The sequence below is a fragment of the Conger conger genome, chromosome 8 (assembly GCF_963514075.1).
Source record: "Conger conger chromosome 8, fConCon1.1, whole genome shotgun sequence".
NCBI lineage: Eukaryota > Metazoa > Chordata > Actinopteri > Anguilliformes > Congridae > Conger > Conger conger.
In genome coordinates this window covers 3,705,733-3,725,243 of record NC_083767.1, presented here as the reverse complement: position 1 = coordinate 3,725,243, position 19,511 = coordinate 3,705,733, and the positions used below count along the sequence as shown (strand labels likewise).

The 19,511-nt window shown below is 46.1% G+C and overlaps 1 protein-coding gene across 1 annotated transcript in view; it reads left to right on the top strand.

Annotated features, from left to right (window-relative positions):
* Positions 1-5,678: 5,678 nt before the first annotated feature.
* Positions 5,679-19,511, top strand: part of LOC133135176 (contactin-1a-like) — an 81,473-nt gene continuing 67,640 nt past the window's right edge. Inside the window, exon 1 of the mRNA XM_061251987.1 lies at positions 5,679-6,144. The gene's annotated coding sequence lies outside the window, so the exon portion shown is untranslated. The remainder of the gene's footprint in view (positions 6,145-19,511) is intronic.

Here is a 19,511-nt window from a genome sequence, read left to right as displayed (position 1 = left end):
CCTGAACAGAGGTTCACCTGTTTGTGTCACGTGTTGAAACGCACACGCGTGTCTTGTTGCTGTCACTGAATGTGGGTGGTGTTTTGTACCCTTCAGTATATAGTGCCTTCGTAGGGAACAGTGTGCTAGAAACACTTACTAATCACTTCATCGCTTTTTTGGACACGAAGGAAAGAAACTATGAACATGAAACTATGAACATGAAAATATGAACAGTTTTAAGGATGACCTCTGTACAGTCAGTCAGACACACCTGAAAAAGTCTCAACTCACCAAAGTCTAAAGCTGAAATAGAGCGATATCAAGGCCTTTAATCTCCATCATCTTCAGGTGAAACCTACGGTGATTGCCATTGTTTCTCTCTACAGAAAAGGGGGAATTGGTTGGGGAGACTTTAAATCCAATAGCTTAAGACTACTGCCAGCCCACCAGTAAACTGCCGTTTTAGACGATTCAAGTGGCATGCTGAAATCGAACCATCTTCAGGGCATTTATTTTTCCATGGTGCGGGGTTGTCGATGCACTTTGTGGATTGTGTTCTATCGCACGGGGCCAGGGGTAGCTGTTTAACAAAGGATACACAGGAATGCAGGTAACAGGGCCTAAATACGGTTCAACCTTGGTCAAGGTCAGGAGACTTGTGGGTGAAAGTTCTGGACACTCATGACGTGCTTTTTTCTTTTCATAACTTGCATCAAGTTTTAAGTTCAGTTGTATGTTTTTAATGTGTAGATATTTCTGTTGTAATTTTGTAAATATACCCGACTTGACTGTAAAATCATTTGGGCCACAGAAGAGAAGGAAAGTGACAAGCACATGCTACTGTTTCAGTAAAGATACGACCAGTGGGGGTATGATCTACGTTAAGATTTTAATTTGCTGTGAATTTTGTACATTCATCACTCACAGGAATGTTAGGATACTCACAAGCTAATCTTGCGGCCAGAAAACAGTTTCCCCAAAGTCTTCAGGTGATGTTTTTTTTTTTGGTTTGTCCGCTGTGATTGTTTGTCTTTTACGGTACACGCACCGATTTTGCTAATAAACGAAAAAGAAGAAACCGCGCAACTCCTCAGACGGTTCCGGACGAAGAAACGCGACGGCTTCTCAGAGTGTGGGTTTCCCGGAGACATGTTTGCTCGCGGTGGTATGATGTGACGTTCATGTTGACGCGATGCGGGCGTGCGCATGTGCGGGCTGCCCGGTGGAATACTCCAGTGATGATTTTGTATTCTAAATTAAAATAAATGTTTGGTTTCAGGATTTCACTAACAATTTATTTTATTCCTTGTTTTTTTATTATGTTATTTTACCTCCAAGAATTACACGTGGAACCCCATCAACTGCAACATAAAGTTATTAATATGAATAAATATATCTAGCACAATTCAATTTGCAGGATATCTTTATTTTTTAGTACCCTGCTGGAATAATCAACCTTGAACACAGAATGAAAAAACAGAAAAATTATGCAATTAAAGTGCTAAATTTGTATTATTATAAACGTAGCAATTTCTCTTTTTAGATAATTGATTTGAACCACACTGTGGAAAGCCCACTTTGTCCACACGCACACATTGTCTCTTTGCAACCATCCAACTCTTCTCACACCTTGGGAAAGGTACGTAAACCTGCGACAAGATTTCTCCTCCCCAACCTCATTCCGTCGCTTTGGTACAGGTAAATTACTCATCTCCGCATTAGATTTTGTTCCAGAACTCAACACAATTGGAAATATATTCTTGTATTCACTGCCACCTAGTGTATCGTGAGGGTAAAACATTTTTGCGCTGACATTACTGTCAACTAGTAAAACCGTTTAAAAAATTATATATATATATATATAATTATTATAATTATAATTATATAATTATAATTATAAATTATATATATATAATTTTATTATATATCAATATGCTCAAGTCAAGTTCACAGAGAAATATCAGCAACCAATTCAGACCCAGGAAACCAGGTGAGGTGTGTTAACTGTGCGATTAACTGCTTTAATTGATCAATTAATTGCTGAGTAACAACAAAAGCCAGCACACCCTGCGGCTCTCCAGGACCAGGAGTGAGGACCTCTGATCTGGAGCTACAATAAGTCTTGGATAATACGTAGTCTTAAATTGCATTTTGTCTTGTTCTGATCAAAAGCTAATGAGGCATATAATTGTTATAGTGTAATCTGTCCGTATTAGTCATCTGACAGTTCTCTGTGCCTTAGCAACATGGAATCAGAGTGAGTACATGAATTGCATTTGGCAGACGCTCTTATCCAGAGCGACGTACAGTTGATTAGACTAAACAGGAGACAATCCTCCCCTGAAGCAATGCGGGGTTAAGGGCCTTGCTCAAGGGCCCAACGGCTGTGCGGATCTTATTGCGGCTACACCGGGGATCGAGCCACCGACCTTGCGGGTCCCAGTCATGTACCTTAACCACTGCGCTACAGGCCGCCCCACAGTATAGTATACTGTGCCATAGTACTGTATGAGCGAAACACAAGTGGTATCCTCTCTGTTTGGCACAGAAAGCTCTCAAAAACACTCCACAAACAGACATCCATGTGTGCATTTATTCATTTTTCCTTTCTTTGTTGTGTCAGGACTGGATGTATGATCCCTCTGAATGGCTAATTCTATCACACGACGACTTTCTCTTCTATCGGTGCAGACAATCACACACAGACCCCATCCCACACACACACACACACACGCACACATCCCTACACACACACACACAAACACAGACCCCATCCCACACACACACACAAGCACACATCCCTACACACACACACACAAACACACACCCCCTCCCGCACACATCCCTACACACACACACACAAACGCACACCCCCTCCCACACACACACACACCCCCTCGCACACACACACGCACACATCCCTACACACACACATGCACACATCCCTACACACACACACGCACACATCCCTACACACACACACACAAACGCACACCCCCTCCCACACACACACACACACACCCTCGCACACACACACACGCACACATCCCTACACACACACACGCACACATCCCTACACACACACATACACACAAACACACTCCTTGGTATGAGACTAAAACCTCTTGACATTAAGGTGGATTTAGCGGACAGAATATGAGGATCTTGTCTGAGATGTGCTTTCATCTTTGTGTGAAACCAGGACGCAGTAGCTGGAGTGCAGTGGGCTCCGTCTGTCGCTCAAAGCCAAGCGTAGTGAGGGAAAAAAACACTCCTTTTAGCCTGTGTGTGTAATAACAGTCTCCGAGTGATTGCAGAGGTCTAGGGTTTTTTTCTTTTTTCATTTTAATTGGTACATTTGGTGTCAATATGGATCTAATAGTCCTGCCATGGTCTGGGTTTCTGCTGGATCAAAGGTTTGCACAAGCTGTTTCTCTGGGGTGGGAGACGGTCCTTTGTATCTTTATGCAAATCTGGCCTTTCGCTCTGCCGTCTGAGAGATGGATGTGATAATTATTTATGATTGCTCCTTGGCATTTCCATATGGCAGGGAAATGGCGGACAGTGGCGGTAGCTTCTGTTGGGCGGATGAACCACCTCAGTCAGAACGGTCCTGTGCAGTCAGAACGGTCCTGTGCAGTCAGAACGGTCCTGTGCAGTCAGAACGGTCCTGTGCAGTCAGAACGGTCCTGGGCGGTCAGAACGGTCCTGGGCGGTCAGAGCGGTTCTGGGCGCCAAGGAAAACCAGGAAAAGAGGCGGGGAAAAGAAACACACATCTTGCAGCCCTTACACACTGACACCCGGTCTATGGATAAAAGCACAAGAGGCCCTTTCTGGCGCTTAGTCACATAACATGAGTACATTATGTCTTTTCAAAACATCAAAAATATGTTCTGGCCATTTCACAATTTCCTGTGGGGGTGTGTGCTAGCTAGTTCTTTACCAAAGATTAAGACCCCCCCCCCCCCTCCACCCCCAGTCGGTCAAATCCAAGCAGTTGTTTTGTTCTTTTGATCTGACACTAATGCCCTCTCTCTCTCTCTGTCTGTCCCTCTATCTCTCCCTCCCTCCTCCCTCTCCCTCCCCCTCATCCTTCACCCATTCCCATATGAGAGTGCAGGGATTATACCCCTTCCCTCCCCGAGGATTTGGGATGAGAATGATTCCCTGGGCTCCCGTTCCCTTCTGGGATCAGCAGACTAAACCTAAACCTCCAAACCCACCCTCCCTCCCACCCAGAGAGCAGCCCCACCCCAACCCCCATCCACTTACACAGAACCGGGCCGGCACGTGTGAGTGTGACCGGCGCTGGTTGTGCTGCGTTGTTTACCGTTTTTTTTTCCACCGCTAGAGAGAGGAGAACGTCGTGTTTCCACACCAACGACGCACAGACAGCAGGGCCGAATAATCTCCGTGTCTGTTATGGATTCCAACGACAGATCTGCCCTGCGTTCATCCGTGCTCACCCGGTCTGTTTGTTGTAAAGTGGTCGGTTTAAATAGTGCTTAAAATTCAGTCTCATTTACATGTTCTTATACGTTATTCAGCCCACAAAATACACAATAATTATTCCCAAAACAACACAATACAATACTAATATTCATAATTAAAATGTTCACATTCATTTAATGCCACCATTGTTATTTTTAATCTTTCTAATCTACTTTATGGTAAGCAGTAACACCCACCTCAACCCCTAAGAAGATTGGCCTGTTGTTTATTACAAATATAATGCCACGTATATTTATATTCTGGATTTTTAACAGTAGCCCTCTTATTTGAAGTGTACAGTTTTATTATAGATCTTGATCCGGCAGACACGGTTTCTGATTAGTATTTGGAAATAGCTGAATACTAGGTTGGTGAAGGACACGATGGTCCCATTTACGCGAAACAACGAGTCGCCTACTGAACTGATCTCCCCTGCCAATTCACCGGAGCGCGAGGCAGCCCCCATCTCCCAGGTAATTACCTTTCTCGAGGCAGCGCTCATAAATTCATATTAGACTCATATGCAGTTACAGACCACAGACTGTTCCAGCACACCGACCACTGATGCACAAATAATCTTACATTTAGGCTACATCTGCGTCTGATTTGGTTAGCCCATCCATTTGTTTGCAATTTCTCGGGCTGATCCCACAGTTTTCTGTTTACATTTTGAGCAGGAACTATTTGGGAGCTTCTCCTCATGCAAGAACATGATATTGTTGGCTATATATTGACAATATACAGTAAAACATTGAATAACACATACGGATATATGGTATAGCTCAAACCATGTTTCCCAACATATTTCACCTGATATCCGTTGTGTCACATATTATTGATGTGTCGTCAAATGCTGAAATTTCGTTCGAACAGCCTCCAACTGTCACAATAAACAAGAAGCCTAAATACATCTATCAAGGATGTCAATATACTGAATCTCCATACACGGAACGCTAGACTGAACTCACGGAAATCACGGAGGTGCAATAATTTACCGTGTAGGACAAGATGTACAAAATGTAACAAGTAGGCTAGGCTACATTTTCAGTGGAAACTCATTGAAAATGAGAGGTGGCGAATCTGGCCGTACAGTGAAAACCCCCACTCACAGGGGAAATTCTTTAATAGCCGAACCCTCGCTATATCTTGTCATTGCTCATTCTGATTTGCAGCTTGTGATGTGACCATCGGCGTGACGGTATTGTCGTATCTCTCCGCACCTAGTCGGAGGGGCAAGGAGCTCCATCCATTTTATCGTAGACCATCATCAAACCTGCATAGCGACGACGTGGAGTGCACTCGCACACCCCACAAATATTAAAACACGCTAAGATTTGGTATCCAGCACTCAAACTGACGGGCAATTATGCTTTCTCATGGACGCCGACAGCGATGTTAAACCGCGCGGATGACTGCAAAAAACACCGCAGCCTTTACAAGGCTATCATCTTAGACATCACGCGTAGAAACTTCGATGTCATTTCCTTCGTCCAATGGCAGCCGTTTGAGCGCCCCCCTTCCTAAGGTGCCTGTCATCGCCCGGCGTCCAATCCAAGACTGAACACCCGGCTGCTGATTCTCCAGCTCGGTTCTCCGGCGACGATGCGGAGCTGAGGCAGGTGTGTGCGTGTTTTGCGGATGTTGCACGGACGTACGATCCGTTTTTACAGGTAAGAAAACCAGCGGCATACCAGCGTAAAAAGCGACAAATAAAACGAGTTTGAATTTGACGACATAGAGACGATACTGACGGAAGAAAATGGGCACGGCTTATGCGGTGTACCCAAGCAAGTATAATATTGCAACTTACCGCAATGCAGAACTGTGTACGATTGGAACGCCGCGATGTGCATTACATAGTTTTAGTCTTAATTAATTAAACTGCCGTTGGAACAAAAAGTCTAGTTTAAAAAGTGCGATGTCTGGCTCCAGCGCATCCTCACATATCGCGATTGAAAGGCTGTTAGGCTGCATTTGCATTGGCAGCATCACTTCTGCGAGAGATAAATCACTGGACAGGACGGCGCGCGCTTGTTTGCTGATTGAACGTAAACACCTCGCACACATTTATTACACTAATTAATACGCCCCGAATTCAGAATAGAGTATCCAGACATTGGACATCTGTCTTTATGTATTTGCCTTTAACGAGTAGTGTGTCGTTGTTTGTCTGTATCTAGTCGTGACCTGGCATCGCCCAGCAGTTGCACCTTTGCGGTTAGTTAGTAAATGAATGGCTGCATGTATTCACACCGGCGTGTCGGTGTTGTCACCGAGGAGTGTCTGAGTAAACGGTATACAGTGGAATTTAGGCATGCGCAAATGGCTGTGGGTGGGTGGGGGGTTCACTTTCCGTTGCGTTTCCAAACCGAACCTTTTTCGGTCTAATTCCAAACTACAGTAGTTTTTTAACTGCCGGATTCTACTCACGGCATAAACCGGCGTTTAATTTGACGATAGCTAGTCTACTTCACACCATTTTGAATTAAGAGTCCTAAAACCAATACAGCAGACCTTAATTAGCACCGTTTTTTGTCATAATGAACTGCATCCAATATGATATCAACAGTAAATGGCGCTTCGTTTGTGTTGCGCTTTAAGCGGTCTCCTGATTATCGCCATGTCATGCTTTTTTTCTTTTGGGGTTTGGGGCCTTGGGGGGTACACTTCAGTACCACCTGCTGTACCTTTGTATTGCACACTCACGGTTAAACGCTGTCCTGGAAAACAGGCTGCACCCTGAAGGTTTTCAATGGCGTTTTATAATAAGCACTGGCTTGTGTGAATGGATTTCACAGGCACTGGCTGTGAGCTGGAGACAGGTAGAGCACAAGGTAATTGTCCTTGACCATTTTAATTCTCAGCCAGTCAGCTTTTCAGTTCGGCATGGAAAACAACAGCAGAGAGAGAAAAAAACCCAGCCCATTCGATGCGGTTTCCAACTTGCCTGATTGCGATTGTGCACCCTGTAATATTCATCTGGCGCTCGACTGTAATTGCACACCCAGTTCAATTAACTTCAGCTCATTAGCGTCACACGAAAACCCAGACGGGGGTATCCGGAAAGACTGCATAGATATTGGATTTAATGTATAATTTCTGTGGTTTTATCAATGATAATAAATCTGCATAATATTGCCCTCGTGCAGTGTGTTACTTCCGGCTCCATTATGTGAAGAAAGACAGATTGCCCGGCATTCGCGCGCATTTTAGATAAGACTGTTATTGGATGTCTCAAAGTGCACCATGCTGTGCCGTTTTGCATCAGACTTGCTGTCAGTGCATGATTGTCGTCTGTGCGCACCTGCAGTGCAAACTGTAACTAAGCCTGGCTCAGAGTTAACAAGTGCATTGCAACCATGGTGTAAACGTTGAGTAAGTGTCCCTGAGTGTGTGAACACTAGGGTCAGTCTAAAGAATGATGTCTCTCTCAAAGTTTTGCCATCGGAGCATATTACAGTAGTCATTACATTTCATTAATGGCATCTGGCATCCAGAGCAACGTACAGTTGATTAGACTAATCAGGAGACAGTCCTCCCCTGGAGCAGTGCAGGGTTAAGGGCCTTGCTCAAGGGCCCAACGGCTGTGTGGCTCTTATTGTGGCTACACCGGGGCTTTAACCACCAACCTTGCGGGTCCCAGTGATGTACCTTAACCACTACACTACAAGCAACCCTTCTATGTAGAGGGGAGTGTTCAGTGTTAGCTGTAGAATGTGCCGAGTATTACTTGCTTACCAGGATGTACACTTTCAGAAAAAAGTGCGTCTGTGGCTTGTCTCCATAGAGAGATTGTGATTGCAATCTGGGGGGGGGGAGGGTAGATTGCGATCGCAATGGGGCATCTGATTTAAAAAAGGAATCGAACTGCAGCCAAAACAGCACTTTTGCTGTTACCGGGTGGGAGGAATATGATTCAGCATATACGAGTGTCTCTCTGTGCACCTGCCTGATATTTATAGAGGTATTTGAACATAGCTCACACAAAACTAACAAAAATCCAGGTAAGTAAAAGCCCGCCCCAGTATTTTGTTCCAGCTGCCTGGATTTAGTAATATTGGCAGAATTCTTCACCCAGGAGGTGCAACTAATTAGTGGAATCAGCTGGTGGAGTTCATGGGTGTTAGAAACGCAGGCAGGCCTTTTGCTCTCTGACCCCTGGGCGTGCTCCTGGTTCACGTGCGCGTGCTCCTGGCTGACGTGTGCGTGCTCCTGGCTGACGTGCGCGTGCTCCTGGTTCACGTGCGCGTGCTCCTGGCTGACATGTGCGTGCAGAGGTATTTATCTCCCACAGAAATTAGGCAGGTAGTTAAAGTCAGGTAGTTAAAGTAATGGGAAACGAAGTCTCAATCTCCTAAGATTTATCTGGAGGCTGGAGCCATCAGGCAAAGAGCTTCTGTTTTTAGGCTCACAATCCATCTTTATATTTGTTTGGTAGAACCAGGTGGAAATGCTGTTACAGTAGATCTATTTTCCACATAACATAGATCAAGGGGAGCCTTTAATGAATGCAATTTATGACACGTTTTGAATCTCAATAGCAATGCGATAAATTCTCTTTTGAGTGAAAGTGTGCTTTTGGCTGCCCAGTATTTCACAGGTCATTTGAATGCCTTTTTCTTCCTGATTTGGCGTGTCACGCTCGGAGCCAAGTACCCAGTGGGCTGCTGTGATAGAAGTTTGTCTGGCTCGGCAGAAAGATAGCCGATTAGCTTCAGATAATAAAAGCACTCTGTGCTGATTGGCAGGTCTGACATTTAAGAGGCGACGGAGAGCAGGTTGTTCCTGGGTGGGAGCGTTTGTTCCCGGGCAGGGACATGGCAAGCGTTACGGCATGCATCGGCGGAAAGGTTTGCTCTAAAGCAGCGCGGCTCGTCTCAGGCTTTTCTTCTGCTTCACGTCGCGGCAAACCGTCCGTTCGCGAGCGCACACATTCAGACACGGCAGGGCGCCAGCCTGGCTTGTGCATCCCAGATCCTGCTCAGTGCAAAGCAGGACACTTCTCCAGCCCACACACGTGACCAGCCCACACACGTGACCAGCGCACAGACACGTGAGCAGCCCACAGACACGTGACCAGCGCACAGACACGTGAGCAGCCCACAGACACGTGAGCAGCCCACAGACACGTGACCAGCCCACAGACACGTGAGCAGCCCACAGACACGTGACCAGCCCACAGACACGTGACCAGCCCACAGACACGTGACCAGCCCACAGACACGTGACCAGCCCACAGACACGTGACCAGCCCACAGACACGTGAGCAGCCCACAGACACGTGACCAGCCCACAGACACGTGACCAGCCCACAGACACGTGACCAGCCCACAGACACGTGAGCAGCCCACAGACACGTGACCAGCCCACAGACACGTGAGCAGCCCACAGACACGTGACCAGCCCACAGACACGTGACCAGCCCACAGACACGTGACCAGCCCAGTTTGCTGGGGGCATCTCCTTGATCAGGCTGTGATTACAACCCCAGTGATCAATAATTAAAATGAGGAGAGAGGTGCATGTTAGCCACATGGGTGGAGTAACCACTCACACAGCTCGCTGGCACTGAGGAAGAGGAGGAGGAGGAGGAAGAGAGGAAGAAGAGCACACTCACTCTTCTTTTCCCTGAGAGGCTGGCGGAGCCTGCACTCGTTCAGCGCTGTGTGTGGGTTTATTGCTCCTCCCCTCTATAGTCACATCTCTCCTCTGTACTCTACAGTCACATCTCTCCTCTGTACTCTACAGTCACATCTCTCCTCTGTACTCTACAGTCACATCTCTCCTCTGTCCTCTACACAGAGTCACTTATGCGACGGAGATATATTCCTCCCATATCTGGGGGAGCCAACATATTGGCATTCTTAATTACACTGAGAAAGTGCCTACTGGATGTCTAGACCAGGGGTTCCTCCAGGTACTTTGGTTTGCCGTGAAAAGATGTTCATTATTGAGCCTATTTGGGTCTATTACCATTATTCTAACGTAAGCTCAGTTAATGGTGCAAGTCCTTAAAGTGAAAAATGTTCATTAACGTGTGTGGATAAGAAGTGAGATTAAATGTGCTGTGTGCCAGTTCATCATGCTTCAGTAGGAGACCTGTTACCCTTATGAACGGGCCGCGAGCTTCCGCCAGCTTCGCCCGTTTGGGCCGTGCCCTTGCCGTGCGCGTGACTACATTCACAACGCTGCGCTCTGATACAGTATGAAGTCGTCGTAGAGCATGTAAATAACGGGGCGAAGGCGTGCGGTTTGTGGGGCGTGGGCGTGCGTGTCCTGTTCGGTTGGCGCGGGTTGCGGGCCGCGCTGGTTTGTGATTTGATGACGCATGGTGGCGGCGCAGATTGACCGGAGGCCGTGAGTCACTCCGAGTCGCTGCGGCGACCGCGCGGCCCGGACCGTCGCCTCTCCGGTAGAAGCCGAATAAACGGCCTTCTCGCACCGCGGTGGCATTCACCTTCGGGTTTTGGCTTTTTCGGAATGCTGGCGATGCGTGGAAATGCAGGCGTCGCCGGTATTGATTCCCGGCGTTGTGTTGATGTGGAAACTCAATACGGTCTGTTGATCTTCCCAAAAACAACACGCTCGCCGTCTGTGCTGCGCAACATTGTGATTTTCCACAAGTGTTTGTGTGTGTTTGTCTCCTTGACAATCAGATTACTGTAAGTCAATTAGGCCAATAGATATTGGGCTAGGAGTGCTGTGGGGAAAATGGGATGTTGTCTGGGCCATCAGAGATATCTGATTGAGCAGGTAATGGATAAGACACATTTCCTGAATTTACCCACAACCGCGTTTTCAGAATCGATTTCCACAAAAAAACTTTGATTTCTGTCTTGGACAGAGTGAAGCGAGTCTAGTGCCAATCTCACACAGGCCTGTGTATGGGTAGTGCCAGGGTTTATTAATAATACAAATAATGAGTTATTTAGCTTTTAATCCAACGTGATTTACAGTTGATTAGACTAAGCAAGGTACAATCTCCACTAGAGCAATGTGGGGTTAAGGTTCTTGCTCAAGGACCCAACAGTTGTGTGGATCTTATTGTGGCTACAACGGGACTTGAACCACCAACCTTCCCAGTCATGGACCTTAGGCACTAGGCTACAGGCTGCCCCTGTTTTCCACCGGTTAATAACCGTGTGATGGCCTGGTTCATTTTCAGAGATAGAGGTTCCTTCAGCACACTTGTCCCTGGTTATGGGTATGCACTTTGTGGTTTGTTGCTCTGGATAAGAAGCTCTCTGAATGCCTGTAATGTAAAAGGGTGAGATTTGCTGATGCTCGGCGTCCTTCCCAAACTCCCGACCTTGCCGCAGTTTATCCCCCGTACAGGTGAGTGAGCGGTGGCAGGTGCCCCGCCCGCACCGTCAGCTCGTCAGGTGTGCAGGCGACTTTGAAGGACGGCCCTTGAGGGTTGAAACCAGTGTCACAGAGACGATGTTTTACAAACTCCCACGAGCTCTACAACCTCACAGAACTGCAAACCTGCGGATATTTTTAGCCTCTTACAGCACCGCACGATTCTTTGGGGAGCGTGCTCCTGATGTAAAAATAGGTGTACAAAGAGCTGGCTTTCCTTTTAGGAATATGAGCTTACGTATCCACGCTGCAGAGCGTGGTTCTGCTGCGGGCTGCAGGGCCGGCCTGTCCTTGGTTTTGTGGGTTGAGCGTTATTTTTACATGTCCCGCTTTTGCCTGTGGGAGCAACCCTCACCGATGTACCCAGATCTTATACGTATACAATTTAAAATACGTCTTACTTTGAATACATCACTGGGCATCGTGCAGCTTTTCTCAGTGTGTTTGTACAGTTGGGTTTTGAACGTGCCCTATTTCAGTTTCAGCTGGCCCAAAAATGCAGCTTTTAAATCTTTAAGTGGCATTACAAAGGACCACACCAGACATCCACTCTAATTATACCAGGAGAATCCTACTCTGTTCACTTTCCCAAGACTTAAACAGCATTGTTGCTCTAATGTCCTCATTAAAATGTTATTTTAGTTAGAATTTATCCTCCTTAATGAATAAGCAGCAACTCAATAAGAAATCATAAGTGTTTCATCATCCCCAAAATTAAACAAAATCTAGAATCTGCCAGCTTTCTTCCTCTATTAGAGCCATGCTTATTAGCATCTTTTATAATTAATGTGCACCAGTTTGATTAATAACATTGAGATCAAAAATGGCGTGAGCAACCTTGTCTTCCAAAAAAAAGAGAAAAAAATCTAAATAACAAGCTCTGGAGATCAGAACCAGAATCTGTAAGATGGACGTCTTCTGTCTGCTCTTATCATAAAGGATGATGTTGCTGTAGATGAGAATTATCTGAGATAACTTATCAGCGAGAGTACTTGCCGTATGTTCTCTGTCTGAGATATCTGTGTTCTATCCTTCAGATACGTAGCCTATATTCAGACAACATCCTTGTGCTTCTATTTGTCTCTATGATTTCAATATTCTTTTCAATGCAGTGCGTATTTTTTTCATTTTCATACTTTGTTTCTTTCTCATATGGTATAAAATGTGATCTGTGGCAATTGAAATAATTCATAATGGATATTCAGAACTATTCACATTTTCCAAAAAAAAAAAAGAAGATAGATCATACCTTATCTTAAAATTCTGAGAATGACTCTTTGCTGTGAAGCGGATTGTCGTGGGGTCTCTGGGGAAGTCTCAGGACCGTTTACGGCTCCCTTACTTTCCCGTGCCCTGACTGTTGAAATAAAGGTGCTTTTCTGCTGGGTGTGGTAAATGGGACAGGCACTGTGGCAGTGTCAATGTGTGACACACTTTCCCCAGATTAAAATGTCCCTGAAGAAGCTGTGGTTTAATTTCAAGCGTGGTCTCCAGAGTCCGCTGAGCTCCACACAAACGCCTGTGAAAGACGGAGTTTCATTTTCATCCTCCTTTATAAAAAATTGTTTGAATCCCTGCCGTCTGGCTTCTCGTTGCACTGACAGCTTAACGTCACGGTGAAATGAAAATTCTCTGAAAATCCATACAGTCAATTCTCAGTAACCATACGAACATGTGTGAAAATACATATTCCCAAAAAAAAAAAAAATTCTAATGCTTGTGTATTTTCACATGCTTCTGGCTGGTCAGATGCCAATCAACGTCTGTCAGGTGTCAAATGCCTGTCAATTTTCCATTGCCCTCCAATCAGCATCCTTTCACACATTCCTCCCCCACCTCAGTTGATGTCAATCAAATCCACCCCTGGCCGTTAAAAATTTCCTCCCGAAAGATTTTTTTTCCCGCTGGCCTATCTGCCATACCGTGTATTCACCATACCGCATATTCACCATACCGCGTATTCACCAGACCGTGTATTCACCAGACCGCGTATTCACCAGACCGCGTATTCACCAGACCGCGTATTCACCATACCGCGTATTCACCATACCGTGTATTCACCATAACGCGTATTCACCAGACCGCGTATTCACCATACCGCGTATTCACCAGACCGCGTATTCACCATAACGCGTATTCACCATACCGCGTATTCACCAGACCGCGTATTCACCATACCGCGTATTCACCAGACCGCGTATTCACCATACCGCGTATTCACCAGACCGCGTATTCACCATACCGCGTATTCACCATACCGCGTATTCACCAGACCGCGTATTCACCATACCGCGTATTCACCATAACGCGTATTCACCATACCGCGTATTCACCATACCGCTTATTCACCATACCGTGTATTCACCATACCGCGTATTCACCAGACCGCGTATTCACCAGACCGCGTATTCACCATACCGTGTATTCACCATACCGCGTATTCACCATACCGTGTATTCACCATACCGCGTATTCACCATACCGTGTAGTTACCATACCGCGTAGTTACCATACCGCGTATTCACCATACCGTGTATTCACCATAACGCGTATTCACCATACCGCGTATTCACCATACCGTGTATTCACCATACCGCGTATTCACCATACCGCGTATTCACCATACCGCGTATTCACCATACCGCGTATTCACCATACCGCTTATTCACCATACCGTGTATTCACCATACCGCGTATTCACCAGACCGCGTATTCACCAGACCGCGTATTCACCATACCGCGTATTCACCATACCGCGTATTCACCATACCGTGTATTCACCATACCGCGTATTCACCATACCGTGTAGTTACCATACCGCGTATTCACCAGACCGCGTATTCACCATACCGTGTATTCACCATAACGCGTATTCACCATACCGCGTATTCACCATACCGCGTATTCACCATACCGCGTATTCACCATACCGCGTATTCACCATACCGCGTATTCACCATACCGCGTATTCACCATACCGTGTATTCACCATACCGCGTATTGGCTGTGACTGTAAGTGGCCTCCAGCCGGGCTGGTCGTTAGACAGGCTGGAGTGGGCCTATCTCGGAGCCCGGGTCGGGCCTTGGTATTCTGCCACTGCAGTGGACTCCCGTCCCGTTGCCATGGTGCCTGAAGCCAGTTTAAGAGACATGTAGCCATACTGCGTGGGGCATTTGGTCTTCCCCATGTGGTGCCCGCTATGAATAGCTCATTCAAACAAGCGCACCCCCCCCCCCCCCCACACACACACCCACACAAACACACAACAGTAAGTGACATCGGTGAAAGAGACAATGAATGCATCAATTGGGAAAGTGTAACATTGTCCTTCCCTAATTACCCAGGGTTAAGGACTGAGGCGGTTATATTGAGCATCCCACAATGCACTGCCAGCAAGTGGCCCTTGTTTATATTTACCAGTGCTTTGAGAGTATTGTGGCTTCAATGAAGATTATGCACTCATAACATGACCCATTGATTTATACTTTTCCATGATAAAGTATGCACATTTCGGTGTTGCCAGGTAACTGGTGTGCTATAAATAATTGCTTTGAGGGCCCTGTTGCAGTAGGACACCAAAGACCTGTATGTAGATGACAGCAGACTGCTGATACTGTACACAGACTAGCCTTAAACTGTCATTGGATTCAGACATTGACTGCTTATATCAGACGTAGACCACTGCATTCCTGTTGCTGGACATAGGTTGGAGATGGTCACTCATGAAGTGCGCATCGCAAGTTCGTTTGGGAAACGTGCTGTAGTCGGCCATTGGTCATGCTCAACCACATGTTCTCATTCTCAACCAATCACATACACACATCACCACATGTTCCCACACTCAACCAATCACATTACACACATCACCTCATGTTCTCGTTCTCAACCAATCACATTACACACATCACCACATGTTCTCGTTCTCAACCAATCACATTACACACATCACCACATGTTCTCGTTCTCAACCAATCACATTACACACATCACCACATGTTCTCGTTCTCAACCAATCACATTACACACATCACTACATGTTCTCACACTCAACCAATCACATTACACACACTTTCACCTGTTGTTTGGGTGAATCCATTCAGCGCCAAACCAGAATAATCACACAGCGTATTCATTAATGTGGTTGATTTAAATTTGTGAGTTGTCCTGACTGAAATGTTATTGTTTGGTTTGCCTCCGGGCCTTAGTGGTCTGGGGGAGCACCACATGAATTGGGGGGGAGGGAGGGGGGGGGGGGAGTAGCGTAATGGCTGACAGCCAGAGACAAATTGAGCCCAGAACCACAGAGCAGAATCAAAGGGGGGGTGCAGCAGAACGCTCCGGAAGCTCAAAAGAGCATTTACACCACCCCCCCCCCCCCACACCCATTACAGCCCCCCCCCCCCCACCCATTACAGCCCCCCCCCCACACACACCCTCTTACTCATACTCTTGCTCTTACTCTTTGCAGTTAAAAAAAAGAGAGGAAGAAAAACGATTTTCAGATCAATAGCATCTCCTTTTCCAGTAGCTACACGGATAAGTGAAGCGCTTTTAAATCCAGAAATCCCATTACGTGACAGAGCTGGCAAACAGTGGACAAACACACACACACTCTCTCTCTCTCTTTCTCTCACACACACACACTCTCTCTCTCTCTTTCTCTCACACACACACACACACACAATAATGAGCAGCCTGCCCACTTATTCTGCTATGAAAGTACGTACAGTAATTTAATACCTCTGTTGCTGCTTGCTCCTTTTCATAAGCTGATAAGCGACTTTCCTGCGTGAGGTATTGTACGGGATGGATAACCATGGTGATTTATGTCTTTGCTCATTCCTTGTTGCTTTGTTGGACCCTGTAAGGATTTAAAATGTCAATTCCCCGGTTCAGAGCTTTCATTGATACTCTCAGCCCTGTGTGTCGGGCATTATGAATCGATACGGTGGCGCCTAAAATGGCGGGCAATGATGAGTGATGAGCGATGGGAGAGTGAGTCCTCACAGACCCCGCGATGGGTTGTCACTGCCACACTTGGATTCAGATATTTTTCTCAGCTTGTCTGCTGTATTGGAACCTATGAAAAAGCACAAACCCTGTCCTCTTGGCTGGCTCAATTGCTCCAGGCAAGATCAGTCAAGCACAGAACAATACTTAACAACAGTATTGCACTGCTGCCACACGATTGGCTGATTGGATAATCGCATGAATAAGCAGTTGTTCCTAATGAAGTGCTCAGTGAGTGTATATCAGTTTCTTGCAGTTCATGTTGTATTCCCGAGCTGATACCATTTCAGCAGTTCCACTTCTACCCAAATAAGACATCTTCAGACATATCTTATTACTCAACGCTGCCCCTTTAGCTGAGTTTTCTGTTTGAGCATAGTGAGCAGGATCACTGTCATTTCCAATGGCGTTGATCATTAGCCTTCTGACACACAAGACATTTTGTTCTAAAAAACAAACCCCTGGAGTTTTGTACGGGGTGCAAAAGCTAGCTAGCTCTAAGCAAGCTCAGAGTGGAGCATCAGAAATGAAAGGTAAAAAACAAAAACATTTGTTATTATTATTATGTTCCCCTCCCACCGGATTTCCAGATTAAAACAGTCCTGGGTTTTGGACTGGGGGAGAGATAGGGAGGGTGTTGCGCCCGGGGGTTTGGGTTTTTCTGACCCGTCTCTGTTCTGGCAGTGCTGAGAGGGAGGACAGGGCTCTGAACAGGGCTTTGAGGTCGGCCCATTAGCATTGGACATGGCGAGCCCAGCGCGCAGGTTGGCCTGGCGTCTGGTGTTACAGAGCTGTTTTTATGTGGTCAGCTAAAAGGCTGGAACTCCCCCTCTCCGTGCATACAGAGTGGGGGAAGATAAAAGGCGTCGCACAAGCCTTTGGAAAGGCACGGTGTCGATCGTTCCAGCAAAACAGCACCTCCATTCAGCCTCTGCCTGAGGGCATCGGCTCAGGTTAGAATACCAAGTACTCCAACAGGCGGAGCAGAATGGGTATATAGCTCAGTCTGTAAATATTTGGACAGGGACACAATTTATGTTGTTTTGGCTCCACACCACAGCGCACTGGATCTGAAATCAGACGTTGAATGATGAGGTGAAAGTGCGGGCGATCAGCTGTTTACATCCATATCAGCCATGTTGGAATTGGGTCAATTTTCAAACATAATCCCCCCCCCCGTTTTGGTGGACCAAAAGTAATTGGACTGTTGGCTGCTGCTCTTCTGTTTTCTTGGCTAGCCGTGTGGTGTTACGTCACTAGCTCCTGCACAAGAACTAAAGCTAAACGTCTGGAGTTGGAATTTGCATTAGACACTAGTGAAGACCGAAGTGTCAATGCCAGTAAAGCAGGCAGTCATTGATTTATGCAAAATATTTAAATACATCATTCAGTGTGTAATACTGTGTGCATTGTCTCATTTCAAATCCAATGTGCTGGATTGCAGAGCCAAGCCTGCTAAAAATGTGTCACTGTCTGAATACAAATATACGGCATATACGTGTATATTGCTTCAGTTTTTTCTGTCATTTTGTCTCCTGAAAAGCTGGTGTTCTGCACATGAAAGGTCTGATTTCTGTGAATTCATCACACGCACATTAATCATGCAGATTGCATTCTGTGCGTGGAGCAGCATATTCTGCCTGCAAATGAGATCAGCACCTTCTCCAGCGCTTACATAACCCCTCTTACATAACGATGCGTCAGGTAGGCCGGGAGAAACCAGCCTTATTTTTATTCACATTTACTTCACCGGGACGTTCCCACTGAGAGGCCGCGCCGTTTAAAGGATATGCGTAATTTCATAACTGTATTTAAAACTACTACATTAACGGTACGTCAGATAGTTGGTCTTCGTCTTGCTACACTTTGTGATTACATCTTGATGATGGTGCCTGGTTAATGATGGTGCCTGGTTCAGGATGGTGCGTGGTTAATGATGGTTCCTGGTTTTAAAAAATATATTTTAAAAGGCCCATACACATCAACATTCTCTTCCTGGTTTTAGTATCTAAAACGGCCACAAAGCCTTCACAAAAGAGCAGTGGTGTAGGTGTCCCTAAAACCTCTCCCTCCGCCTCCTGTGGTCAGCTCAGAAATACACATCATCTCATGTGGGAAATCGTTTAACAAACAGCTCTGAAAAATAGCAGTTTAACCCTAAAATATGCAAATCAAAATTGCAATTGTTTTTACTTGAATCAGGATGGAACACAAATGGAACGCTCCAGGATGATGCGAAAAACCTCAAAAACACAAAAAAAAGGCTTGTGGGCCTTTAACAGACATGATGGCGAAAGATGGAATCTGAATATTTCCATCAGATGATTATTTCTGGGGAGTTTATTTGGTGTGAAAGGAAGGAGTTCGCCCAGTCGCCCATTCCGGCTCACACCTCTTAGTGTGACAAGAATAATTAGCGTAGGCTGGACAGCTAAAAAAAAAGAAAGAAAGGAAGTCTTGTCAGGGGCCAGTAGAGCCAGAATGGAAGCCATGGCAGACTGTGCGGTAACCAGATGGGCAGTAGAGCTGGAGGCCATGACTGGCTAAACAGTAACTGGAGTGGCAAGTAGAGCCAGAATGGAAACCGTGCCAGGCAACACAGAAACGAGCCTGCAAGCAGCCTTTAATTAATTAGCAGGAACACGAGGGACATCCACGCGGTCG